This window comes from Peromyscus maniculatus, chromosome 5, assembly GCF_049852395.1.
Source record: "Peromyscus maniculatus bairdii isolate BWxNUB_F1_BW_parent chromosome 5, HU_Pman_BW_mat_3.1, whole genome shotgun sequence".
NCBI lineage: Eukaryota > Metazoa > Chordata > Mammalia > Rodentia > Cricetidae > Peromyscus > Peromyscus maniculatus.
This window is the reverse complement of record NC_134856.1, coordinates 57,407,545-57,434,040: the sequence shown is the minus strand read 5'-3', so window position 1 is coordinate 57,434,040 and position 26,496 is coordinate 57,407,545. Positions and strand designations below refer to the sequence as shown.

The window sequence follows — 26,496 nt, the reverse complement described above, 5'->3', positions numbered from 1 at the left end:
TTCTCCCGGGCGGGCTGAGCGGGGCGGCTCATCATCGCCGCCGCGGCCCCCGCCGCCGCCGCCGCCGCCGCCGCCGCCGCCCCCGCCGCCCCCGCCGCTTCCCGGGGAGGGAGGCTTCTGCCACGGAGGAATGGATGGACGGGTTCTCCGTGGGGGTGGGGCGGGGGTGGGGGCAGAACCTGGAGCCCACGAGCTGGCATTCCAAGTTCCAGAGAGGGAACCAAGGTCCATCCAGGAGGTAGGGAAGGGTGTGTGAATGGGCGTGCATGTGTGTGTGTGTGCGCGTGTGTGTTTGTGCATGCGTGTGTGTGTGTGTGTGTGTGTGTGTGTTTGTGTGTGTGTCTGTCTGTCTGTGTCTGTCTGTGTCTCCTGGGGAGAGGAGGAAGAGGAGTAGGAAGGAGCAACGGGGGAGGAGGAGGAGGAGGAGAAGCCGACAGTTCCCCAAGGTGAGAGATGACAGTCGGTGCGAGCACCCCATCCGTCCAGGCACCACCTCGGGGCAGCACCGTCAGGAGGGTGAGCACCCTGTCTGGACGGGTGGATGACCCACCCGAAGGATCCGGCCGCCTTGCCTGCGCCTCCCTGGGCACCTCCCCTCCCCGGGAAGCCAGGAAAGAAAGTGGCAGAGCGCAGCCCGGGCAGGGCCACGAACCCCTCCTGCCACCCTCACCCCCACTCCCCACCCCCCCCACCTCCACCTCCCCACCAGGACCCCCAAAGGCACAGAAATGGCCTGCAGGTCAGAGGAGGGCTCCAACCTGCCTGCCCCAAAGACCAGGGGCTGGCTACCTGGCAACGGGTGGGGCGAGTCGCGGAGCCAAGGCAGCCCCTGCCCTGGAAGGAAGAAGGTCCTGAGGCTTCAGCGCCCGCAGCCGTGGAAAGCCGAGCGGGGGAGCGGGAGGTGCGGGCGCGTGCACACCGGACCCGCCCGAGGCCCAGGGAGAGGGAGGAGCAGGCTTGCGGGCGAGCCAAGGTGCCAGGGGCCCGCCGGGTGTGCCCGGTGGGAGAGTGCCGCCGGCCGATGAAGCAGGACCGGGAGAGGAGAAGGTCCCGGGGAAACGCTGGCCACTGCCGGCCCTGGGCCCCCGCTGCGGGCCACGGACCACGGGCCACGGAGGCGGGCAGAGGGCTGAGGAGGGCCTCGCTGGCGTGCCGTCGCGTTCAGGGTGGGGCGCGAGCCGGGCTCCGGGGCGGCGGGTGGGTGGGTGAGCTGCTGAGGGCAGCGGCGGAGGTGAGGCTCTTGAGGCTCCGCGGACCGGGCGCCGTCGTCTACGGCCATACCACCCTGAACGCGCCCGATCTCGTCTGATCTCGGAAGCTAAGCAGGGTCGGGCCTGGTTAGTACTTGGATGGGAGACCGCCTGGGAATACCGGGTGCTGTAGGCTTTTTTTGCCTTTGCCCCTTTTGGCCTTTGAAAGGCAGGCCCTTTGCGGCCGCGGGCCCCCATGGGGCGGGCCCCGGGACCCCTCCGCCTCCCCCTCCCCCTCCCCTTCGCCCGCAAGGCTGCCAATTCGCCCGGCCATCGCAGCCCTCAGGCACGCTGCCAACCCACCGGGGGAAACACCCGAGTGGGGATCCCAGGACCCCAGAAGAAGCTAAGATTCACATGAGAGAGGCAGGTCTCGCCTGACAGGCAGCCCAGGCTAGCCTTGCCCTCCAACAACCGGGGCTCCATCGCACCTGGCTGCCTGCCTGGCTCCACAGGCGGGGGTCTGGGAGGAGGACACTCCGGGTCCCGGCACGGGGATGGGGTGGGGGGACAGATCCGCCCACCACCTCCACACAGCCCACCGCTTGGAAGCAGTCCCAGAGGAACCAGGCTCCCACCCGAGCCCTCCACCACGCCCACCTCCCCCACTAGGAGCCCCCACGGGATAGGGTGGTGGTGCCCAGGGGCGTGCCTACGGGCCTGCCTGCCTGCCTTCCTGCCTCCCTGAGTGTGTTAACTTTGGGTGCGTGCATAGGTGAGTAGGCCCGTGTGTGTGTGTGTGTGTGTGTGTGTGTGTGTGTGTGTGTGTGTGTGTTCAGGTCGGCCGCATTGTCATCCTGTGTGCCTGTGTAGCCTCATTCCTGCATCATTGAATGTTTTGTGTGTTGGGGGGGGGTATCTCACGCACGTGTATGTGTGTGTGTGTGTGTGTGTGTGTGTGTGTGTTCCTGCGGGCGCACACGCACGCGGGCCTCTGTGCCTGCAGGCACCCTGGCTCGTGCGTGGGTGTCTGTGTGTGTGCGCGTGCGTGCTTGCGTGCGTGCGTGCGTGTGCGGGGGCACACATGCCGAGTGTGTTTCCGTGTGGGCGAGCGTGTGTGTGGAGGTCTACGTGTGTGCGTGCATGAGTGTGAGTCCACGTGAAGCGGTGCCCTAGGGGGCTGCGACGTGTCCGTGGGTGTGGCTGCGCGTGTCGCCGGTGGGATGGGATGCCAGAGAGCCACAGTTGGTTGCTTCCCGAGCCCGACCCGAGGGGCCAAGGCCTGGGCGCAGGCCAGTAGAGGAGTCAGTCAGTAGTGCGGTGGCCGAGCAGAGCACCCGGGTCCAAGATGGGCCCGACCTGGAACCTAGTGGTCCCAGGGCAAGAGGAAGTCACAGGTCAGGCGCTGTCCCACTGAGGCGCCGGCGGTGCGGGAATTCTCGGGAATTCTCTGTCTGTCGCGGAAGCAGGTCCCCCAGAGCGGAGGGGTCCGTGCTGGGGTTTGAGAGGCCATCAGACCCCCGGCACACAGTCCGGTCCAGCCGCGCGACCTTCGTCGCGCCCGCTCAGACCCTTGGCTCTTCCTTGATGGAGGCAGCTTTGGATGGGTGCGTGGCCGGGTGGCCGGGTGGCCAGGTGGCAGGAAGAGAATTCTGGCCCCGTGACCCGCCTCTACCCCCAACGTCCACGGAGCTGAGCGACAAAGAGCCCCGTGTTCCAACCTGCCCTGGACATCCTTGCCCGTTTATGTGTGTGTGGCGAGGCTCGGGCTCCGTGTCTGGGTGTGGATGTGTGCACGAGTGTGCGCATGTTTGTGCCTCTGGTTTTGTACGCTCTGGCTTGGCTGTGCGGCCGTCCCTCCTTGCTAGAGCACGGGTGCTCGCTCCATCCAGTGAAGACAGACAGACAGACAGACAGACAGACAGACTTTGTGGCTGCAGGGCCCTGCCCGAGCTGTCTCATCCATTGGCAAGGGAAGATGTAACCGAGGAGTTGGGGCCTAGACACACGCTTCCTTCCTCGTCCGGGACTCTCCAGAGGACAGTCCTCTCCACAGGCAAGGTGGGAGGAGGCCCGCTGGCCGGGTGGGACCGAGGATAGATAGCCCAAGAGACGCCTGGCCCGGACGGGACCCGCCTCTGCCCCCACCGTGCACGCGCAGAGCGCCAAGACCCAAGTTCCAAGTTCGCTGAAACCCATGGGCGCAGGATCATCTTGCGCGCCTTCCAGCGAGACATTCTCCCTTCTCCCGGGCGGGCTGAGCGGGGCGGCTCATCATCGCCGCCGCGGCCCCCGCCGCCGCCGCCGCCGCCGCCGCCGCCGCCCCCGCCGCCCCCGCCGCTTCCCGGGGAGGGAGGCTTCTGCCACGGAGGAATGGATGGACGGGTTCTCCGTGGGGGTGGGGCGGGGGTGGGGGCAGAACCTGGAGCCCACGAGCTGGCATTCCAAGTTCCAGAGAGGGAACCAAGGTCCATCCAGGAGGTAGGGAAGGGTGTGTGAATGGGCGTGCATGTGTGTGTGTGTGCGCGTGTGTGTTTGTGCATGCGTGTGTGTGTGTGTGTGTGTGTGTGTTTGTGTGTGTGTCTGTCTGTCTGTGTCTGTCTGTGTCTCCTGGGGAGAGGAGGAAGAGGAGTAGGAAGGAGCAACGGGGGAGGAGGAGGAGGAGGAGAAGCCGACAGTTCCCCAAGGTGAGAGATGACAGTCGGTGCGAGCACCCCATCCGTCCAGGCACCACCTCGGGGCAGCACCGTCAGGAGGGTGAGCACCCTGTCTGGACGGGTGGATGACCCACCCGAAGGATCCGGCCGCCTTGCCTGCGCCTCCCTGGGCACCTCCCCTCCCCGGGAAGCCAGGAAAGAAAGTGGCAGAGCGCAGCCCGGGCAGGGCCACGAACCCCTCCTGCTACCCTCACCCCCACTCCCCACCCCCCCCACCTCCACCTCCCCACCAGGACCCCCAAAGGCACAGAAATGGCCTGCAGGTCAGAGGAGGGCTCCAACCTGCCTGCCCCAAAGACCAGGGGCTGGCTACCTGGCAACGGGTGGGGCGAGTCGCGGAGCCAAGGCAGCCCCTGCCCTGGAAGGAAGAAGGTCCTGAGGCTTCAGCGCCCGCAGCCGTGGAAAGCCGAGCGGGGGAGCGGGAGGTGCGGGCGCGTGCACACCGGACCGGCCCGAGGCCCAGGGAGAGGGAGGAGCAGGCTTGCGGGCGAGCCAAGGTGCCAGGGACCCGCCGGGTGTGCCCGGTGGGAGAGTGCCGCCGGCCGATGAAGCAGGACCGGGAGAGGAGAAGGTCCCGGGGAAACGCTGGCCACTGCCGGCCCTGGGCCCCCGCTGCGGGCCACGGACCACGGGCCACGGAGGCGGGCAGAGGGCTGAGGAGGGCCTCGCTGGCGTGCCGTCGCGTTCAGGGTGGGGCGCGAGCCGGGCTCCGGGGCGGCGGGTGGGTGGGTGAGCTGCTGAGGGCAGCGGCGGAGGTGAGGCTCTTGAGGCTCCGCGGACCGGGCGCCGTCGTCTACGGCCATACCACCCTGAACGCGCCCGATCTCGTCTGATCTCGGAAGCTAAGCAGGGTCGGGCCTGGTTAGTACTTGGATGGGAGACCGCCTGGGAATACCGGGTGCTGTAGGCTTTTTTTGCCTTTGCCCCTTTTGGCCTTTGAAAGGCAGGCCCTTTGCGGCCGCGGGCCCCCATGGGGCGGGCCCCGGGACCCCTCCGCCTCCCCCTCCCCCTCCCCTTCGCCCGCAAGGCTGCCAATTCGCCCGGCCATCGCAGCCCTCAGGCACGCTGCCAACCCACCGGGGGAAACACCCGAGTGGGGATCCCAGGACCCCAGAAGAAGCTAAGATTCACATGAGAGAGGCAGGTCTCGCCTGACAGGCAGCCCAGGCTAGCCTTGCCCTCCAACAACCGGGGCTCCATCGCACCTGGCTGCCTGCCTGGCTCCACAGGCGGGGGTCTGGGAGGAGGACACTCCGGGTCCCGGCACGGGGATGGGGTGGGGGGACAGATCCGCCCACCACCTCCACACAGCCCACCGCTTGGAAGCAGTCCCAGAGGAACCAGGCTCCCACCCGAGCCCTCCACCACGCCCACCTCCCCCACTAGGAGCCCCCACGGGATAGGGTGGTGGTGCCCAGGGGCGTGCCTACGGGCCTGCCTGCCTGCCTTCCTGCCTCCCTGAGTGTGTTAACTTTGGGTGCGTGCATAGGTGAGTAGGCCCGTGTGTGTGTGTGTGTGTGTGTGTGTGTGTGTGTGTGTGTGTTCAGGTCGGCCGCATTGTCATCCTGTGTGCCTGTGTAGCCTCATTCCTGCATCATTGAATGTTTTGTGTGTTGGGGGGGGGTATCTCACGCACGTGTATGTGTGTGTGTGTGTGTGTGTGTGTGTGTGTGTTCCTGCGGGCGCACACGCACGCGGGCCTCTGTGCCTGCAGGCACCCTGGCTCGTGCGTGGGTGTCTGTGTGTGTGCGCGTGCGTGCTTGCGTGCGTGCGTGCGTGTGCGGGGGCACACATGCCGAGTGTGTTTCCGTGTGGGCGAGCGTGTGTGTGGAGGTCTACGTGTGTGCGTGCATGAGTGTGAGTCCACGTGAAGCGGTGCCCTAGGGGGCTGCGACGTGTCCGTGGGTGTGGCTGCGCGTGTCGCCGGTGGGATGGGATGCCAGAGAGCCACAGTTGGTTGCTTCCCGAGCCCGACCCGAGGGGCCAAGGCCTGGGCGCAGGCCAGTAGAGGAGTCAGTCAGTAGTGCGGTGGCCGAGCAGAGCACCCGGGTCCAAGATGGGCCCGACCTGGAACCTAGTGGTCCCAGGGCAAGAGGAAGTCACAGGTCAGGCGCTGTCCCACTGAGGCGCCGGCGGTGCGGGAATTCTCGGGAATTCTCTGTCTGTCGCGGAAGCAGGTCCCCCAGAGCGGAGGGGTCCGTGCTGGGGTTTGAGAGGCCATCAGACCCCCGGCACACAGTCCGGTCCAGCCGCGCGACCTTCGTCGCGCCCGCTCAGACCCTTGGCTCTTCCTTGATGGAGGCAGCTTTGGATGGGTGCGTGGCCGGGTGGCCGGGTGGCCAGGTGGCAGGAAGAGAATTCTGGCCCCGTGACCCGCCTCTACCCCCAACGTCCACGGAGCTGAGCGACAAAGAGCCCCGTGTTCCAACCTGCCCTGGACATCCTTGCCCGTTTATGTGTGTGTGGCGAGGCTCGGGCTCCGTGTCTGGGTGTGGATGTGTGCACGAGTGTGCGCATGTTTGTGCCTCTGGTTTTGTACGCTCTGGCTTGGCTGTGCGGCCGTCCCTCCTTGCTAGAGCACGGGTGCTCGCTCCATCCAGTGAAGACAGACAGACAGACAGACAGACAGACAGACTTTGTGGCTGCAGGGCCCTGCCCGAGCTGTCTCATCCATTGGCAAGGGAAGATGTAACCGAGGAGTTGGGGCCTAGACACACGCTTCCTTCCTCGTCCGGGACTCTCCAGAGGACAGTCCTCTCCACAGGCAAGGTGGGAGGAGGCCCGCTGGCCGGGTGGGACCGAGGATAGATAGCCCAAGAGACGCCTGGCCCGGACGGGACCCGCCTCTGCCCCCACCGTGCACGCGCAGAGCGCCAAGACCCAAGTTCCAAGTTCGCTGAAACCCATGGGCGCAGGATCATCTTGCGCGCCTTCCAGCGAGACATTCTCCCTTCTCCCGGGCGGGCTGAGCGGGGCGGCTCATCATCGCCGCCGCGGCCCCCGCCGCCGCCGCCGCCGCCGCCGCCGCCGCCCCCGCCGCCCCCGCCGCTTCCCGGGGAGGGAGGCTTCTGCCACGGAGGAATGGATGGACGGGTTCTCCGTGGGGGTGGGGCGGGGGTGGGGGCAGAACCTGGAGCCCACGAGCTGGCATTCCAAGTTCCAGAGAGGGAACCAAGGTCCATCCAGGAGGTAGGGAAGGGTGTGTGAATGGGCGTGCATGTGTGTGTGTGTGCGCGTGTGTGTTTGTGCATGCGTGTGTGTGTGTGTGTGTGTGTGTGTTTGTGTGTGTGTCTGTCTGTCTGTGTCTGTCTGTGTCTCCTGGGGAGAGGAGGAAGAGGAGTAGGAAGGAGCAACGGGGGAGGAGGAGGAGGAGGAGAAGCCGACAGTTCCCCAAGGTGAGAGATGACAGTCGGTGCGAGCACCCCATCCGTCCAGGCACCACCTCGGGGCAGCACCGTCAGGAGGGTGAGCACCCTGTCTGGACGGGTGGATGACCCACCCGAAGGATCCGGCCGCCTTGCCTGCGCCTCCCTGGGCACCTCCCCTCCCCGGGAAGCCAGGAAAGAAAGTGGCAGAGCGCAGCCCGGGCAGGGCCACGAACCCCTCCTGCCACCCTCACCCCCACTCCCCACCCCCCCCACCTCCACCTCCCCACCAGGACCCCCAAAGGCACAGAAATGGCCTGCAGGTCAGAGGAGGGCTCCAACCTGCCTGCCCCAAAGACCAGGGGCTGGCTACCTGGCAACGGGTGGGGCGAGTCGCGGAGCCAAGGCAGCCCCTGCCCTGGAAGGAAGAAGGTCCTGAGGCTTCAGCGCCCGCAGCCGTGGAAAGCCGAGCGGGGGAGCGGGAGGTGCGGGCGCGTGCACACCGGACCGGCCCGAGGCCCAGGGAGAGGGAGGAGCAGGCTTGCGGGCGAGCCAAGGTGCCAGGGACCCGCCGGGTGTGCCCGGTGGGAGAGTGCCGCCGGCCGATGAAGCAGGACCGGGAGAGGAGAAGGTCCCGGGGAAACGCTGGCCACTGCCGGCCCTGGGCCCCCGCTGCGGGCCACGGACCACGGGCCACGGACGCGGGCAGAGGGCTGAGGAGGGCCTCGCTGGCGTGCCGTCGCGTTCAGGGTGGGGCGCGAGCCGGGCTCCGGGGCGGCGGGTGGGTGGGTGAGCTGCTGAGGGCAGCGGCGGAGGTGAGGCTCTTGAGGCTCCGCGGACCGGGCGCCGTCGTCTACGGCCATACCACCCTGAACGCGCCCGATCTCGTCTGATCTCGGAAGCTAAGCAGGGTCGGGCCTGGTTAGTACTTGGATGGGAGACCGCCTGGGAATACCGGGTGCTGTAGGCTTTTTTTGCCTTTGCCCCTTTTGGCCTTTGAAAGGCAGGCCCTTTGCGGCCGCGGGCCCCCATGGGGCGGGCCCCGGGACCCCTCCGCCTCCCCCTCCCCCTCCCCTTCGCCCGCAAGGCTGCCAATTCGCCCGGCCATCGCAGCCCTCAGGCACGCTGCCAACCCACCGGGGGAAACACCCGAGTGGGGATCCCAGGACCCCAGAAGAAGCTAAGATTCACATGAGAGAGGCAGGTCTCGCCTGACAGGCAGCCCAGGCTAGCCTTGCCCTCCAACAACCGGGGCTCCATCGCACCTGGCTGCCTGCCTGGCTCCACAGGCGGGGGTCTGGGAGGAGGACACTCCGGGTCCCGGCACGGGGATGGGGTGGGGGGACAGATCCGCCCACCACCTCCACACAGCCCACCGCTTGGAAGCAGTCCCAGAGGAACCAGGCTCCCACCCGAGCCCTCCACCACGCCCACCTCCCCCACTAGGAGCCCCCACGGGATAGGGTGGTGGTGCCCAGGGGCGTGCCTACGGGCCTGCCTGCCTGCCTTCCTGCCTCCCTGAGTGTGTTAACTTTGGGTGCGTGCATAGGTGAGTAGGCCCGTGTGTGTGTGTGTGTGTGTGTGTGTGTGTGTGTGTGTGTGTGTGTGTTCAGGTCGGCCGCATTGTCATCCTGTGTGCCTGTGTAGCCTCATTCCTGCATCATTGAATGTTTTGTGTGTTGGGGGGGGGTATCTCACGCACGTGTATGTGTGTGTGTGTGTGTGTGTGTGTGTGTGTGTTCCTGCGGGCGCACACGCACGCGGGCCTCTGTGCCTGCAGGCACCCTGGCTCGTGCGTGGGTGTCTGTGTGTGTGCGCGTGCGTGCTTGCGTGCGTGCGTGCGTGTGCGGGGGCACACATGCCGAGTGTGTTTCCGTGTGGGCGAGCGTGTGTGTGGAGGTCTACGTGTGTGCGTGCATGAGTGTGAGTCCACGTGAAGCGGTGCCCTAGGGGGCTGCGACGTGTCCGTGGGTGTGGCTGCGCGTGTCGCCGGTGGGATGGGATGCCAGAGAGCCACAGTTGGTTGCTTCCCGAGCCCGACCCGAGGGGCCAAGGCCTGGGCGCAGGCCAGTAGAGGAGTCAGTCAGTAGTGCGGTGGCCGAGCAGAGCACCCGGGTCCAAGATGGGCCCGACCTGGAACCTAGTGGTCCCAGGGCAAGAGGAAGTCACAGGTCAGGCGCTGTCCCACTGAGGCGCCGGCGGTGCGGGAATTCTCGGGAATTCTCTGTCTGTCGCGGAAGCAGGTCCCCCAGAGCGGAGGGGTCCGTGCTGGGGTTTGAGAGGCCATCAGACCCCCGGCACACAGTCCGGTCCAGCCGCGCGACCTTCGTCGCGCCCGCTCAGACCCTTGGCTCTTCCTTGATGGAGGCAGCTTTGGATGGGTGCGTGGCCGGGTGGCCGGGTGGCCAGGTGGCAGGAAGAGAATTCTGGCCCCGTGACCCGCCTCTACCCCCAACGTCCACGGAGCTGAGCGACAAAGAGCCCCGTGTTCCAACCTGCCCTGGACATCCTTGCCCGTTTATGTGTGTGTGGCGAGGCTCGGGCTCCGTGTCTGGGTGTGGATGTGTGCACGAGTGTGCGCATGTTTGTGCCTCTGGTTTTGTACGCTCTGGCTTGGCTGTGCGGCCGTCCCTCCTTGCTAGAGCACGGGTGCTCGCTCCATCCAGTGAAGACAGACAGACAGACAGACAGACAGACAGACTTTGTGGCTGCAGGGCCCTGCCCGAGCTGTCTCATCCATTGGCAAGGGAAGATGTAACCGAGGAGTTGGGGCCTAGACACACGCTTCCTTCCTCGTCCGGGACTCTCCAGAGGACAGTCCTCTCCACAGGCAAGGTGGGAGGAGGCCCGCTGGCCGGGTGGGACCGAGGATAGATAGCCCAAGAGACGCCTGGCCCGGACGGGACCCGCCTCTGCCCCCACCGTGCACGCGCAGAGCGCCAAGACCCAAGTTCCAAGTTCGCTGAAACCCATGGGCGCAGGATCATCTTGCGCGCCTTCCAGCGAGACATTCTCCCTTCTCCCGGGCGGGCTGAGCGGGGCGGCTCATCATCGCCGCCGCGGCCCCCGCCGCCGCCGCCGCCGCCGCCGCCGCCGCCCCCGCCGCCCCCGCCGCTTCCCGGGGAGGGAGGCTTCTGCCACGGAGGAATGGATGGACGGGTTCTCCGTGGGGGTGGGGCGGGGGTGGGGGCAGAACCTGGAGCCCACGAGCTGGCATTCCAAGTTCCAGAGAGGGAACCAAGGTCCATCCAGGAGGTAGGGAAGGGTGTGTGAATGGGCGTGCATGTGTGTGTGTGTGCGCGTGTGTGTTTGTGCATGCGTGTGTGTGTGTGTGTGTGTGTGTGTTTGTGTGTGTGTCTGTCTGTCTGTGTCTGTCTGTGTCTCCTGGGGAGAGGAGGAAGAGGAGTAGGAAGGAGCAACGGGGGAGGAGGAGGAGGAGGAGAAGCCGACAGTTCCCCAAGGTGAGAGATGACAGTCGGTGCGAGCACCCCATCCGTCCAGGCACCACCTCGGGGCAGCACCGTCAGGAGGGTGAGCACCCTGTCTGGACGGGTGGATGACCCACCCGAAGGATCCGGCCGCCTTGCCTGCGCCTCCCTGGGCACCTCCCCTCCCCGGGAAGCCAGGAAAGAAAGTGGCAGAGCGCAGCCCGGGCAGGGCCACGAACCCCTCCTGCCACCCTCACCCCCACTCCCCACCCCCCCACCTCCACCTCCCCACCAGGACCCCCAAAGGCACAGAAATGGCCTGCAGGTCAGAGGAGGGCTCCAACCTGCCTGCCCCAAAGACCAGGGGCTGGCTACCTGGCAACGGGTGGGGCGAGTCGCGGAGCCAAGGCAGCCCCTGCCCTGGAAGGAAGAAGGTCCTGAGGCTTCAGCGCCCGCAGCCGTGGAAAGCCGAGCGGGGGAGGGGGAGGTGCGGGCGCGTGCACACCGGACCGGCCCGAGGCCCAGGGAGAGGGAGGAGCAGGCTTGCGGGCGAGCCAAGGTGCCAGGGGCCCGCCGGGTGTGCCCGGTGGGAGAGTGCCGCCGGCCGATGAAGCAGGACCGGGAGAGGAGAAGGTCCCGGGGAAACGCTGGCCACTGCCGGCCCTGGGCCCCCGCTGCGGGCCACGGACCACGGGCCACGGACGCGGGCAGAGGGCTGAGGAGGGCCTCGCTGGCGTGCCGTCGCGTTCAGGGTGGGGCGCGAGCCGGGCTCCGGGGCGGCGGGTGGGTGGGTGAGCTGCTGAGGGCAGCGGCGGAGGTGAGGCTCTTGAGGCTCCGCGGACCGGGCGCCGTCGTCTACGGCCATACCACCCTGAACGCGCCCGATCTCGTCTGATCTCGGAAGCTAAGCAGGGTCGGGCCTGGTTAGTACTTGGATGGGAGACCGCCTGGGAATACCGGGTGCTGTAGGCTTTTTTTGCCTTTGCCCCTTTTGGCCTTTGAAAGGCAGGCCCTTTGCGGCCGCGGGCCCCCATGGGGCGGGCCCCGGGACCCCTCCGCCTCCCCCTCCCCCTCCCCTTCGCCCGCAAGGCTGCCAATTCGCCCGGCCATCGCAGCCCTCAGGCACGCTGCCAACCCACCGGGGGAAACACCCGAGTGGGGATCCCAGGACCCCAGAAGAAGCTAAGATTCACATGAGAGAGGCAGGTCTCGCCTGACAGGCAGCCCAGGCTAGCCTTGCCCTCCAACAACCGGGGCTCCATCGCACCTGGCTGCCTGCCTGGCTCCACAGGCGGGGGTCTGGGAGGAGGACACTCCGGGTCCCGGCACGGGGATGGGGTGGGGGGACAGATCCGCCCACCACCTCCACACAGCCCACCGCTTGGAAGCAGTCCCAGAGGAACCAGGCTCCCACCCGAGCCCTCCACCACGCCCACCTCCCCCACTAGGAGCCCCCACGGGATAGGGTGGTGGTGCCCAGGGGCGTGCCTACGGGCCTGCCTGCCTGCCTTCCTGCCTCCCTGAGTGTGTTAACTTTGGGTGCGTGCATAGGTGAGTAGGCCCGTGTGTGTGTGTGTGTGTGTGTGTGTGTGTGTGTGTGTGTGTGTGTGTGTTCAGGTCGGCCGCATTGTCATCCTGTGTGCCTGTGTAGCCTCATTCCTGCATCATTGAATGTTTTGTGTGTTGGGGGGGGGTATCTCACGCACGTGTATGTGTGTGTGTGTGTGTGTGTGTGTTCCTGCGGGCGCACACGCACGCGGGCCTCTGTGCCTGCAGGCACCCTGGCTCGTGCGTGGGTGTCTGTGTGTGTGCGCGTGCGTGCTTGCGTGCGTGCGTGCGTGTGCGGGGGCACACATGCCGAGTGTGTTTCCGTGTGGGCGAGCGTGTGTGTGGAGGTCTACGTGTGTGCGTGCATGAGTGTGAGTCCACGTGAAGCGGTGCCCTAGGGGGCTGCGACGTGTCCGTGGGTGTGGCTGCGCGTGTCGCCGGTGGGATGGGATGCCAGAGAGCCACAGTTGGTTGCTTCCCGAGCCCGACCCGAGGGGCCAAGGCCTGGGCGCAGGCCAGTAGAGGAGTCAGTCAGTAGTGCGGTGGCCGAGCAGAGCACCCGGGTCCAAGATGGGCCCGACCTGGAACCTAGTGGTCCCAGGGCAAGAGGAAGTCACAGGTCAGGCGCTGTCCCACTGAGGCGCCGGCGGTGCGGGAATTCTCGGGAATTCTCTGTCTGTCGCGGAAGCAGGTCCCCCAGAGCGGAGGGGTCCGTGCTGGGGTTTGAGAGGCCATCAGACCCCCGGCACACAGTCCGGTCCAGCCGCGCGACCTTCGTCGCGCCCGCTCAGACCCTTGGCTCTTCCTTGATGGAGGCAGCTTTGGATGGGTGCGTGGCCGGGTGGCCGGGTGGCCAGGTGGCAGGAAGAGAATTCTGGCCCCGTGACCCGCCTCTACCCCCAACGTCCACGGAGCTGAGCGACAAAGAGCCCCGTGTTCCAACCTGCCCTGGACATCCTTGCCCGTTTATGTGTGTGTGGCGAGGCTCGGGCTCCGTGTCTGGGTGTGGATGTGTGCACGAGTGTGCGCATGTTTGTGCCTCTGGTTTTGTACGCTCTGGCTTGGCTGTGCGGCCGTCCCTCCTTGCTAGAGCACGGGTGCTCGCTCCATCCAGTGAAGACAGACAGACAGACAGACAGACAGACAGACTTTGTGGCTGCAGGGCCCTGCCCGAGCTGTCTCATCCATTGGCAAGGGAAGATGTAACCGAGGAGTTGGGGCCTAGACACACGCTTCCTTCCTCGTCCGGGACTCTCCAGAGGACAGTCCTCTCCACAGGCAAGGTGGGAGGAGGCCCGCTGGCCGGGTGGGACCGAGGATAGATAGCCCAAGAGACGCCTGGCCCGGACGGGACCCGCCTCTGCCCCCACCGTGCACGCGCAGAGCGCCAAGACCCAAGTTCCAAGTTCGCTGAAACCCATGGGCGCAGGATCATCTTGCGCGCCTTCCAGCGAGACATTCTCCCTTCTCCCGGGCGGGCTGAGCGGGGCGGCTCATCATCGCCGCCGCGGCCCCCGCCGCCGCCGCCGCCGCCGCCGCCGCCGCCCCCGCCGCCCCCGCCGCTTCCCGGGGAGGGAGGCTTCTGCCACGGAGGAATGGATGGACGGGTTCTCCGTGGGGGTGGGGCGGGGGTGGGGGCAGAACCTGGAGCCCACGAGCTGGCATTCCAAGTTCCAGAGAGGGAACCAAGGTCCATCCAGGAGGTAGGGAAGGGTGTGTGAATGGGCGTGCATGTGTGTGTGTGTGCGCGTGTGTGTTTGTGCATGCGTGTGTGTGTGTGTGTGTGTGTGTGTGTGTGTTTGTGTGTGTGTCTGTCTGTCTGTGTCTGTCTGTGTCTCCTGGGGAGAGGAGGAAGAGGAGTAGGAAGGAGCAACGGGGGAGGAGGAGGAGGAGGAGAAGCCGACAGTTCCCCAAGGTGAGAGATGACAGTCGGTGCGAGCACCCCATCCGTCCAGGCACCACCTCGGGGCAGCACCGTCAGGAGGGTGAGCACCCTGTCTGGACGGGTGGATGACCCACCCGAAGGATCCGGCCGCCTTGCCTGCGCCTCCCTGGGCACCTCCCCTCCCCGGGAAGCCAGGAAAGAAAGTGGCAGAGCGCAGCCCGGGCAGGGCCACGAACCCCTCCTGCCACCCTCACCCCCACTCCCCACCCCCCCACCTCCACCTCCCCACCAGGACCCCCAAAGGCACAGAAATGGCCTGCAGGTCAGAGGAGGGCTCCAACCTGCCTGCCCCAAAGACCAGGGGCTGGCTACCTGGCAACGGGTGGGGCGAGTCGCGGAGCCAAGGCAGCCCCTGCCCTGGAAGGAAGAAGGTCCTGAGGCTTCAGCGCCCGCAGCCGTGGAAAGCCGAGCGGGGGAGCGGGAGGTGCGGGCGCGTGCACACCGGACCGGCCCGAGGCCCAGGGAGAGGGAGGAGCAGGCTTGCGGGCGAGCCAAGGTGCCAGGGGCCCGCCGGGTGTGCCCGGTGGGAGAGTGCCGCCGGCCGATGAAGCAGGACCGGGAGAGGAGAAGGTCCCGGGGAAACGCTGGCCACTGCCGGCCCTGGGCCCCCGCTGCGGGCCACGGACCACGGGCCACGGACGCGGGCAGAGGGCTGAGGAGGGCCTCGCTGGCGTGCCGTCGCGTTCAGGGTGGGGCGCGAGCCGGGCTCCGGGGCGGCGGGTGGGTGGGTGAGCTGCTGAGGGCAGCGGCGGAGGTGAGGCTCTTGAGGCTCCGCGGACCGGGCGCCGTCGTCTACGGCCATACCACCCTGAACGCGCCCGATCTCGTCTGATCTCGGAAGCTAAGCAGGGTCGGGCCTGGTTAGTACTTGGATGGGAGACCGCCTGGGAATACCGGGTGCTGTAGGCTTTTTTTGCCTTTGCCCCTTTTGGCCTTTGAAAGGCAGGCCCTTTGCGGCCGCGGGCCCCCATGGGGCGGGCCCCGGGACCCCTCCGCCTCCCCCTCCCCCTCCCCTTCGCCCGCAAGGCTGCCAATTCGCCCGGCCATCGCAGCCCTCAGGCACGCTGCCAACCCACCGGGGGAAACACCCGAGTGGGGATCCCAGGACCCCAGAAGAAGCTAAGATTCACATGAGAGAGGCAGGTCTCGCCTGACAGGCAGCCCAGGCTAGCCTTGCCCTCCAACAACCGGGGCTCCATCGCACCTGGCTGCCTGCCTGGCTCCACAGGCGGGGGTCTGGGAGGAGGACACTCCGGGTCCCGGCACGGGGATGGGGTGGGGGGACAGATCCGCCCACCACCTCCACACAGCCCACCGCTTGGAAGCAGTCCCAGAGGAACCAGGCTCCCACCCGAGCCCTCCACCACGCCCACCTCCCCCACTAGGAGCCCCCACGGGATAGGGTGGTGGTGCCCAGGGGCGTGCCTACGGGCCTGCCTGCCTGCCTTCCTGCCTCCCTGAGTGTGTTAACTTTGGGTGCGTGCATAGGTGAGTAGGCCCGTGTGTGTGTGTGTGTGTGTGTGTGTGTGTGTGTGTGTGTGTGTGTGTTCAGGTCGGCCGCATTGTCATCCTGTGTGCCTGTGTAGCCTCATTCCTGCATCATTGAATGTTTTGTGTGTTGGGGGGGGGTATCTCACGCACGTGTATGTGTGTGTGTGTGTGTGTGTGTGTGTGTGTGTTCCTGCGGGCGCACACGCACGCGGGCCTCTGTGCCTGCAGGCACCCTGGCTCGTGCGTGGGTGTCTGTGTGTGTGCGCGTGCGTGCTTGCGTGCGTGCGTGCGTGTGCGGGGGCACACATGCCGAGTGTGTTTCCGTGTGGGCGAGCGTGTGTGTGGAGGTCTACGTGTGTGCGTGCATGAGTGTGAGTCCACGTGAAGCGGTGCCCTAGGGGGCTGCGACGTGTCCGTGGGTGTGGCTGCGCGTGTCGCCGGTGGGATGGGATGCCAGAGAGCCACAGTTGGTTGCTTCCCGAGCCCGACCCGAGGGGCCAAGGCCTGGGCGCAGGCCAGTAGAGGAGTCAGTCAGTAGTGCGGTGGCCGAGCAGAGCACCCGGGTCCAAGATGGGCCCGACCTGGAACCTAGTGGTCCCAGGGCAAGAGGAAGTCACAGGTCAGGCGCTGTCCCACTGAGGCGCCGGCGGTGCGGGAATTCTCGGGAATTCTCTGTCTGTCGCGGAAGCAGGTCCCCCAGAGCGGAGGGGTCCGTGCTGGGGTTTGAGAGGCCATCAGACCCCCGGCACACAGTCCGGTCCAGCCGCGCGACCTTCGTCGCGCCCGCTCAGACCCTTGGCTCTTCCTTGATGGAGGCAGCTTTGGATGGGTGCGTGGCCGGGTGGCCGGGTGGCCAGGTGGCAGGAAGAGAATTCTGGCCCCGTGACCCGCCTCTACCCCCAACGTCCACGGAGCTGAGCGACAAAGAGCCCCGTGTTCCAACCTGCCCTGGACATCCTTGCCCGTTTATGTGTGTGTGGCGAGGCTCGGGCTCCGTGTCTGGGTGTGGATGTGTGCACGAGTGTGCGCATGTTTGTGCCTCTGGTTTTGTACGCTCTGGCTTGGCTGTGCGGCCGTCCCTCCTTGCTAGAGCACGGGTGCTCGCTCCATCCAGTGAAGACAGACAGACAGACAGACAGACAGACTTTGTGGCTGCAGGGCCCTGCCCGAGCTGTCTCATCCATTGGCAAGGGAAGATGTAACCGAGGAGTCGGGGCCTAGACACACGCTTCCTTCCTCGTCCGGGACTCTCCAGAGGACAGTCCTCTCCACAGGCAAGGTGGGAGGAGGCCCGCTGGCCGGGTGGGACCGAGGAGAGATAGCCCAAGAGACGCCTGGCCCGGACGGGACCCGCCTCTGCCCCCACCGTGCACGCGCAGAGCGCCAAGACCCAAGTTCCAAGTTCGCTGGGACCCATGGGCGCAGGATCATCTTGCTCGCCTTCCAGCGAGACATTCTCCCTTCTCCCGGGCGGGCGGGCTGAGCGGGGCGGCTCATCATCATCGCCTCCGCCGCCGCCCCCGCCGCCGCCGCCGCCCCCGCCGCCCCCGCCGCTTCCCGGGGAGGGAGGCTTCTGCCACGGAGGAATGGATGGACGGGTTCTCCGTGGGGGTGGGGCGGGGGTGGGGGCAGAACCTGGAGCCCACGAGCTGGCATTCCAAGTTCCAGAGAGGGAACCAAGGTCCATCCAGGAGGTAGGGAAGGGTGTGTGAATGGGCGTGCATGTGTGTGTGTGTGCGCGTGTGTGTTTGTGCATGCGTGTGTGTGTGTGTGTGTGTGTGTGTGTTTGTGTGTGTGTCTGTCTGTCTGTGTCTGTCTGTGTCTCCTGGGGAGAGGAGGAAGAGGAGTAGGAAGGAGCAACGGGGGAGGAGGAGGAGGAGGAGAAGCCGACAGTTCCCCAAGGTGAGAGATGACAGTCGGTGCGAGCACCCCATCCGTCCAGGCACCACCTCGGGGCAGCACCGTCAGGAGGGTGAGCACCCTGTCTGGACCGGTGGATGACCCACCCGAAGGATCCGGCCGCCTTGCCTGCGCCTCCCTGGGCACCTCCCCTCCCCGGGAAGCCAGGAAAGAAAGTGGCAGAGCGCAGCCCGGGCAGGGCCACGAACCCCTCCTGCCACCCTCACCCCCACTCCCCACCCCCCCACCTCCACCTCCCCACCAGGACCCCCAAAGGCACAGAAATGGCCTGCAGGTCAGAGGAGGGCTCCAACCTGCCTGCCCCAAAGACCAGGGGCTGGCTACCTGGCAACGGGTGGGGCGAGTCGCGGAGCCAAGGCAGCCCCTGCCCTGGAAGGAAGAAGGTCCTGAGGCTTCAGCGCCCGCAGCCGTGGAAAGCCGAGCGGGGGAGCGGGAGGTGCGGGCGCGTGCACACCGGACCGGCCCGAGGCCCAGGGAGAGGGAGGAGCAGGCTTGCGGGCGAGCCAAGGTGCCAGGGGCCCGCCGGGTGTGCCCGGTGGGAGAGTGCCGCCGGCCGATGAAGCAGGACCGGGAGAGGAGAAGGTCCCGGGGAAACGCTGGCCACTGCCGGCCCTGGGCCCCCGCTGCGGGCCACGGACCACGGGCCACGGACGCGGGCAGAGGGCTGAGGAGGGCCTCGCTGGCGTGCCGTCGCGTTCAGGGTGGGGCGCGAGCCGGGCTCCGGGGCGGCGGGTGGGTGGGTGAGCTGCTGAGGGCAGCGGCGGAGGTGAGGCTCTTGAGGCTCCGCGGACCGGGCGCCGTCGTCTACGGCCATACCACCCTGAACGCGCCCGATCTCGTCTGATCTCGGAAGCTAAGCAGGGTCGGGCCTGGTTAGTACTTGGATGGGAGACCGCCTGGGAATACCGGGTGCTGTAGGCTTTTTTTGCCTTTGCCCCTTTGGCCTTTGAAAGGCAGGCCCTTTGCGGCCGCGGGCCCCCATGGGGCGGGCCCCGGGACCCCTCCGCCTCCCCCTCCCCCTCCCCTTCGCCCGCAAGGCTGCCAATTCGCCCGGCCATCGCAGCCCTCAGGCACGCTGCCAACCCACCGGGGGAAACACCCGAGTGGGGATCCCAGGACCCCAGAAGAAGCTAAGATTCACATGAGAGAGGCAGGTCTCGCCTGACAGGCAGCCCAGGCTAGCCTTGCCCTCCAACAACCGGGGCTCCATCGCACCTGGCTGCCTGCCTGGCTCCACAGGCGGGGGTCTGGGAGGAGGACACTCCGGGTCCCGGCACGGGGATGGGGTGGGGGGACAGATCCGCCCACCACCTCCACACAGCCCACCGCTTGGAAGCAGTCCCAGAGGAACCAGGCTCCCACCCGAGCCCTCCACCACGCCCACCTCCCCCACTAGGAGCCCCCACGGGATAGGGTGGTGGTGCCCAGGGGCGTGCCTACGGGCCTGCCTGCCTGCCTTCCTGCCTCCCTGAGTGTGTTAACTTTGGGTGCGTGCATAGGTGAGTAGGCCCGTGTGTGTGTGTGTGTGTGTGTGTGTGTGTGTTCAGGTCGGCCGCATTGTCATCCTGTGTGCCTGTGTAGCCTCATTCCTGCATCATTGAATGTTTTGTGTGTTGGGGGGGGTATCTCACGCACGTGTATGTGTGTGTGTGTGTGTGTGTGTGTGTGTGTGTGTGTGTGTTCCTGCGGGCGCACACGCACGCGGGCCTCTGTGCCTGCAGGCACCCTGGCTCGTGCGTGGGTGTCTGTGTGTGTGCGCGTGCGTGCTTGCGTGCGTGCGTGCGTGTGCGGGGGCACACATGCCGAGTGTGTTTCCGTGTGGGCGAGCGTGTGTGTGGAGGTCTACGTGTGTGCGTGCATGAGTGTGAGTCCACGTGAAGCGGTGCCCTAGGGGGCTGCGACGTGTCCGTGGGTGTGGCTGCGCGTGTCGCCGGTGGGATGGGATGCCAGAGAGCCACAGTTGGTTGCTTCCCGAGCCCGACCCGAGGGGCCAAGGCCTGGGCGCAGGCCAGTAGAGGAGTCAGTCAGTAGTGCGGTGGCCGAGCAGAGCACCCGGGTCCAAGATGGGCCCGACCTGGAACCTAGTGGTCCCAGGGCAAGAGGAAGTCACAGGTCAGGCGCTGTCCCACTGAGGCGCCGGCGGTGCGGGAATTCTCGGGAATTCTCTGTCTGTCGCGGAAGCAGGTCCCCCAGAGCGGAGGGGTCCGTGCTGGGGTTTGAGAGGCCATCAGACCCCCGGCACACAGTCCGGTCCAGCCGCGCGACCTTCGTCGCGCCCGCTCAGACCCTTGGCTCTTCCTTGATGGAGGCAGCTTTGGATGGGTGCGTGGCCGGGTGGCCGGGTGGCCAGGTGGCAGGAAGAGAATTCTGGCCCCGTGACCCGCCTCTACCCCCAACGTCCACGGAGCTGAGCGACAAAGAGCCCCGTGTTCCAACCTGCCCTGGACATCCTTGCCCGTTTATGTGTGTGTGGCGAGGCTCGGGCTCCGTGTCTGGGTGTGGATGTGTGCACGAGTGTGCGCATGTTTGTGCCTCTGGTTTTGTACGCTCTGGCTTGGCTGTGCGGCCGTCCCTCCTTGCTAGAGCACGGGTGCTCGCTCCATCCAGTGAAGACAGACAGACAGACAGACAGACAGACTTTGTGGCTGCAGGGCCCTGCCCGAGCTGTCTCATCCATTGGCAAGGGAAGATGTAACCGAGGAGTCGGGGCCTAGACACACGCTTCCTTCCTCGTCCGGGACTCTCCAGAGGACAGTACTCTCCACAGGCAAGGTGGGAGGAGGCCCGCTGGCCGGGTGGGACCGAGGATAGATAGCCCAAGAGACGCCTGGCCCGGACGGGACCCGCCTCTGCCCCCACCGTGCACGCGCAGAGCGCCAAGACCCAAGTTCCAAGTTCGCTGGGACCCATGGGCGCAGGATCATCTTGCTCGCCTTCCAGCGAGACATTCTCCCTTCTCCCGGGCGGGCGGGCTGAGCGGGGCGGCTCATCATCATCGCCTCCGCCGCCGCCCCCGCCGCCGCCGCCGCCCCCGCCGCCCCCGCCGCTTCCCGGGGAGGGAGGCTTCTGCCACGGAGGAATGGATGGACGGGTTCTCCGTGGGGGTGGGGCGGGGGTGGGGGCAGAACCTGGAGCCCACGAGCTGGCATTCCAAGTTCCAGAGAGGGAACCAAGGTCCATCCAGGAGGTAGGGAAGGGTGTGTGAATGGGCGTGCATGTGTGTGTGTGTGCGCGTGTGTGTTTGTGCATGCGTGTGTGTGTGTGTGTGTGTGTGTTTGTGTGTGTGACTGTCTGTCTGTGTCTGTCTGTGTCTCCTGGGGAGAGGAGGAAGAGGAGTAGGAAGGAGCAACGGGGGAGGAGGAGGAGGAGGAGGAGAAGCCGACAGTTCCCCAAGGTGAGAGATGACAGTCGGTGCGAGCACCCCATCCGTCCAGGCACCACCTCGGGGCAGCACCGTCAGGAGGGTGAGCACCCTGTCTGGACCGGTGGATGACCCACCCGAAGGATCCGGCCGCCTTGCCTGCGCCTCCCTGGGCACCTCCCCTCCCCGGGAAGCCAGGAAAGAAAGTGGCAGAGCGCAGCCCGGGCAGGGCCACGAACCCCTCCTGCCACCCTCACCCCCACTCCCCACCCCCCCACCTCCACCTCCCCACCAGGACCCCCAAAGGCACAGAAATGGCCTGCAGGTCAGAGGAGGGCTCCAACCTGCCTGCCCCAAAGACCAGGGGCTGGCTACCTGGCAACGGGTGGGGCGAGTCGCGGAGCCAAGGCAGCCCCTGCCCTGGAAGGAAGAAGGTCCTGAGGCTTCAGCGCCCGCAGCCGTGGAAAGCCGAGCGGGGGAGCGGGAGGTGCGGGCGCGTGCACACCGGACCGGCCCGAGGCCCAGGGAGAGGGAGGAGCAGGCTTGCGGGCGAGCCAAGGTGCCAGGGGCCCGCCGGGTGTGCCCGGTGGGAGAGTGCCGCCGGCCGATGAAGCAGGACCGGGAGAGGAGAAGGTCCCGGGGAAACGCTGGCCACTGCCGGCCCTGGGCCCCCGCTGCGGGCCACGGACCACGGGCCACGGACGCGGGCAGAGGGCTGAGGAGGGCCTCGCTGGCGTGCCGTCGCGTTCAGGGTGGGGCGCGAGCCGGGCTCCGGGGCGGCGGGTGGGTGGGTGAGCTGCTGAGGGCAGCGGCGGAGGTGAGGCTCTTGAGGCTCCGCGGACCGGGCGCCGTCGTCTACGGCCATACCACCCTGAACGCGCCCGATCTCCTCTGATCTCGGAAGCTAAGCAGGGTCGGGCCTGGTTAGTACTTGGATGGGAGACCGCCTGGGAATACCGGGTGCTGTAGGCTTTTTTTGCCTTTGCCCCTTTTGGCCTTTGAAAGGCAGGCCCTTTGCGGCCGCGGGCCCCCATGGGGCGGGCCCCGGGACCCCTCCGCCTCCCCCTCCCCCTCCCCTTCGCCCGCAAGGCTGCCAATTCGCCCGGCCATCGCAGCCCTCAGGCACGCTGCCAACCCACCGGGGGAAACACCCGAGTGGGGATCCCAGGACCCCAGAAGAAGCTAAGATTCACATGAGAGAGGCAGGTCTCGCCTGACAGGCAGCCCAGGCTAGCCTTGCCCTCCAACAACCGGGGCTCCATCGCACCTGGCTGCCTGCCTGGCTCCACAGGCGGGGGTCTGGGAGGAGGACACTCCGGGTCCCGGCACGGGGATGGGGTGGGGGGACAGATCCGCCCACCACCTCCACACAGCCCACCGCTTGGAAGCAGTCCCAGAGGAACCAGGCTCCCACCCGAGCCCTCCACCACGCCCACCTCCCCCACTAGGAGCCCCCACGGGATAGGGTGGTGGTGCCCAGGGGCGTGCCTACGGGCCTGCCTGCCTGCCTTCCTGCCTCCCTGAGTGTGTTAACTTTGGGTGCGTGCATAGGTGAGTAGGCCCGTGTGTGTGTGTGTGTGTGTGTGTATGTGTGTGTGTGTGTGTGTGTGTTCAGGTCGGCCACATTGTCATCCTGTGTGCCTGTGTAGCCTCATTCCTGCATCATTGAATGTTTTGTGTGTTGGGGGGGGTATCTCACGCACGTGTATGTGTGTGTGTGTGTGTGTGTGTGTGTGTGTGTGTGTGTGTGTGTTCCTGCGGGCGCACACGCACGCGGGCCTCTGTGCCTGCAGGCACCCTGGCTCGTGCATGGGTGTCTGTGTGTGTGCGCGTGCGTGCTTGCGTGCGTGCGTGCGTGTGCGGGGGCACACATGCCGAGTGTGTTTCCGTGTGGGCGAGCGTGTGTGTGGAGGTCTACGTGTGTGCGTGCATGAGTGTGAGTCCACGTGAAGCGGTGCCCTAGGGGGCTGCGACGTGTCCGTGGGTGTGGCTGCGCGTGTCGCCGGTGGGATGGGATGCCAGAGAGCCACAGTTGGTTGCTTCCCGAGCCCGACCCGAGGGGCCAAGGCCTGGGCGCAGGCCAGTAGAGGAGTCAGTCAGTAGTGCGGTGGCCGAGCAGAGCACCCGGGTCCAAGATGGGCCCGACCTGGAACCTAGTGGTCCCAGGGCAAGAGGAAGTCACAGGTCAGGCGCTGTCCCACTGAGGCGCCGGCGGTGCGGGAATTCTCGGGAATTCTCTGTCTGTCGCGGAAGCAGGTCCCCCAGAGCGGAGGGGTCCGTGCTGGGGTTTGAGAGGCCATCAGACCCCCGGCACACAGTCCGGTCCAGCCGCGCGACCTTCGTCGCGCCCGCTCAGACCCTTGGCTCTTCCTTGATGGAGGCAGCTTTGGATGGGTGCGTGGCCGGGTGGCCGGGTGGCCAGGTGGCAGGAAGAGAATTCTGGCCCCGTGACCCGCCTCTACCCCCAACGTCCACGGAGCTGAGCGACAAAGAGCCCCGTGTTCCAACCTGCCCTGGACATCCTTGCCCGTTTATGTGTGTGTGGCGAGGCTCGGGCTCCGTGTCTGGGTGTGGATGTGTGCACGAGTGTGCGCATGTTTGTGCCTCTGGTTTTGTACGCTCTGGCTTGGCTGTGCGGCCGTCCCTCCTTGCTAGAGCACGGGTGCTCGCTCCATCCAGTGAAGACAGACAGACAGACAGACAGACTTTGTGGCTGCAGGGCCCTGCCCGAGCTGTCTCATCCATTGGCAAGGGAAGATGTTCCCGAGGAGTCGGGGCCTAGACACACGCTTCCTTCCTCGTCCGGGACTCTCCAGAGGACAGTACTCTCCACAGGCAAGGTGGGAGGAGGCCCGCTGGCCGGGTGGGACCGAGGATAGATAGTCCAAGAGACGCCTGGCCCGGACGGGACCCGCCTCTGCCCCCACCGTGCACGCGCAGAGCGCCAAGACCCAAGTTCCAAGTTCGCTGGGACCCATGGGCGCAGGATCATCTTGCGCGCCTTCCAGCGAGACATTCTCCCTTCTCCCGGGCGGGCGGGCTGAGCGGGGCGGCTCATCATCGCCGCCGCGGCCCCCGCCGCCGCCGCCGCCGCCGCCCCCGCCGCCCCCGCCGCTTCCCGGGGAGGGAGGCTTCTGCCACGGAGGAATGGATGGACGGGTTCTCCGTGGGGGTGGGGCGGGGGTGGGGGCAGAACCTGGAGCCCACGAGCTGGCATTCCAAGTTCCAGAGAGGGAACCAAGGTCCATCCAGGAGGTAGGGAAGGGTGTGTGAATGGGCGTGCATGTGTGTGTGTGTGCGCGTGTGTGTTTGTGCATGCGTGTGTGTGTGTGTGTGTGTGTGTTTGTGTGTGTGTCTGTCTGTCTGTGTCTGTCTGTGTCTCCTGGGGAGAGGAGGAAGAGGAGTAGGAAGGAGCAACGGGGGAGGAGGAGGAGGAGGAGAAGCCGACAGTTCCCCAAGGTGAGAGATGACAGTCGGTGCGAGCACCCCATCCGTCCAGGCACCACCTCGGGGCAGCACCGTCAGGAGGGTGAGCACCCTGTCTGGACGGGTGGATGACCCACCCGAAGGATCCGGCCGCCTTGCCTGCGCCTCCCTGGGCACCTCCCCTCCCCGGGAAGCCAGGAAAGAAAGTGGCAGAGCGCAGCCCGGGCAGGGCCACGAACCCCTCCTGCCACCCTCACCCCCACTCCCCACCCCCCCACCTCCACCTCCCCACCAGGACCCCCAAAGGCACAGAAATGGCCTGCAGGTCAGAGGAGGGCTCCAACCTGCCTGCCCCAAAGACCAGGGGCTGGCTACCTGGCAACGGGTGGGGCGAGTCGCGGAGCCAAGGCAGCCCCTGCCCTGGAAGGAAGAAGGTCCTGAGGCTTCAGCGCCCGCAGCCGTGGAAAGCCGAGCGGGGGAGCGGGAGGTGCGGGCGCGTGCACACCGGACCGGCCCGAGGCCCAGGGAGAGGGAGGAGCAGGCTTGCGGGCGAGCCAAGGTGCCAGGGGCCCGCCGGGTGTGCCCGGTGGGAGAGTGCCGCCGGCCGATGAAGCAGGACCGGGAGAGGAGAAGGTCCCGGGGAAACGCTGGCCACTGCCGGCCCTGGGCCCCCGCTGCGGGCCACGGACCACGGGCCACGGAGGCGGGCAGAGGGCTGAGGAGGGCCTCGCTGGCGTGCCGTCGCGTTGAGGGTGGGGCGCGAGCCGGGCTCAGGGGCGGCGGGTGGGTGGGTGAGCTGCTGAGGGCAGCGGCGGCCAGGCTCTTGAGGCTCCGCGGGCCGGGCGCCATCGTCTACGGCCATACCACCCTGAACGCGCCCTATCTCGTCTGATCTCGGAAGCTAAGCAGGGTCCGGCCTGGTTAGTACTTGGATGGGAGACCGCCTGGGAATACCGGGTGCTGTAGGCTCTTTTTTTGCCTTTGCCCCTTTTGGCCTTTGAAAGGCAGGCCCTTTGTGGCCGCGGGCCCCCATGGGGCGGGCCCCCGGACCCCTCCGCCTCCGCCTCCGCCTCCCACTCCCCCTTGCCCGCAAGGCTGCCAATTCGCCCGGCCATCGCAGCCCTCAGGCACGCTGCCAACCCACCGGGGGAAACACCCGAGTGGGGTTCCCAGGACCCCAGAAGAAGCTAAGATTCACATGAGAGAGGCAGGTCTCGCCTGACAGGCAGCCCAGGCTAGCCTTGCCCTCCACCAACCGGGGCTCCATCGCACCTGGCTGCCTGCCTGGCTCCACAGGCGGGGGTCTGGGAGGAGGACACTCCGGGTCCCGGCACGGGGGTGGGGTGGGGGGACAGATCCGCCCACCACCTCCACACAGCCCACCGCTTGGAAGCAGTCCCAGAGGAACCAGGCTCCCACCCGAGCCCTCCACCACGCCCACCTCCCCCACTAGGAGCCCCCACGGGATGGGGTGGTGGTGCCCAGGGGCGTGCCTACGGGCCTGCCTGCCTGCCTTCCTGCCTCCCTGAGTGTGTTTACTTTGGGTGCGTGCATTGCTGTGGATATTACTCTATGTAAATAAAACACTGATGGCCAGTGACCAGGCAGGAAGTATAGGCGGGACAAAGAGAGAGGAGAATTGGGGAAACAGGAAGAAGGAGGGAGAGACACTGCAGCCACCGCCAGGAGAAGAGCATGTAAAGAAGCCGGTAAGCCACCAGCCACGAGGCAAGCTATAGATTTATAAAAATGGGTTAATTTAAGATATAAGAACAGTTAAGAAGAAGCCTGCCACAGCCATACAGTTTATAAGTGATACAAGCGTCTGAGTGATTATTTTATAAGTGGATTGTGGGACTGCGGGGCTTGGGGAACCTGGAGAGAAGCTCTCCAGCAACATGCACAGGTGAGTAGGCCCGTGTGGGAGTGCGTGTGGGCCTGTGTGCGTGTGTGCTTGTGTGCGTGTGTGCGTGTGTGTGTGTCTGTGTGTTCGGATCGGCCGCATTGTCATCTTGTGTGCCTGTGTAGCCTCATTCCTGCATCCTTGCATGTTTTGTGTGTTGGGGGGGGGATCTCACGCAAGTGTATGTGTGTGTGTGTGTGTG

At 66.6% G+C, this 26,496-nt stretch overlaps 8 non-coding genes across 8 annotated transcripts; all 8 read left to right on the top strand.

Annotated features, from left to right (window-relative positions):
* The first annotated feature begins 1,267 nt into the window (after nucleotides 1-1,267).
* On the top strand, nucleotides 1,268-1,386 carry LOC143273693 (5S ribosomal RNA). The gene has a single exon (XR_013051879.1). It is a non-coding gene; the product is annotated as a 5S ribosomal RNA (ribosomal RNA).
* A 3,312-nt stretch (nucleotides 1,387-4,698) lies between these two features.
* Nucleotides 4,699-4,817, top strand: LOC143273692 (5S ribosomal RNA). Its single transcript, XR_013051878.1, has one exon. It is a non-coding gene; the product is annotated as a 5S ribosomal RNA (ribosomal RNA).
* Nucleotides 4,818-8,123: 3,306 nt separating this feature from the next.
* Nucleotides 8,124-8,242, top strand: LOC143273691 (5S ribosomal RNA). The gene has a single exon (XR_013051877.1). It is a non-coding gene; the product is annotated as a 5S ribosomal RNA (ribosomal RNA).
* Nucleotides 8,243-11,553: 3,311 nt separating this feature from the next.
* Nucleotides 11,554-11,672, top strand: LOC143273690 (5S ribosomal RNA). Its single transcript, XR_013051876.1, has one exon. It is a non-coding gene; the product is annotated as a 5S ribosomal RNA (ribosomal RNA).
* A 3,311-nt stretch (nucleotides 11,673-14,983) lies between these two features.
* Nucleotides 14,984-15,102, top strand: LOC143273689 (5S ribosomal RNA). The gene has a single exon (XR_013051875.1). It is a non-coding gene; the product is annotated as a 5S ribosomal RNA (ribosomal RNA).
* Nucleotides 15,103-18,406: 3,304 nt separating this feature from the next.
* LOC143273687 (5S ribosomal RNA) lies at nucleotides 18,407-18,525 on the top strand. Its single transcript, XR_013051874.1, has one exon. It is a non-coding gene; the product is annotated as a 5S ribosomal RNA (ribosomal RNA).
* A 3,293-nt stretch (nucleotides 18,526-21,818) lies between these two features.
* LOC143273591 (5S ribosomal RNA) lies at nucleotides 21,819-21,937 on the top strand. The gene has a single exon (XR_013051773.1). It is a non-coding gene; the product is annotated as a 5S ribosomal RNA (ribosomal RNA).
* A 3,304-nt stretch (nucleotides 21,938-25,241) lies between these two features.
* LOC143273639 (5S ribosomal RNA) lies at nucleotides 25,242-25,360 on the top strand. Its single transcript, XR_013051822.1, has one exon. It is a non-coding gene; the product is annotated as a 5S ribosomal RNA (ribosomal RNA).
* The last annotated feature ends 1,136 nt before the right edge of the window (nucleotides 25,361-26,496 follow it).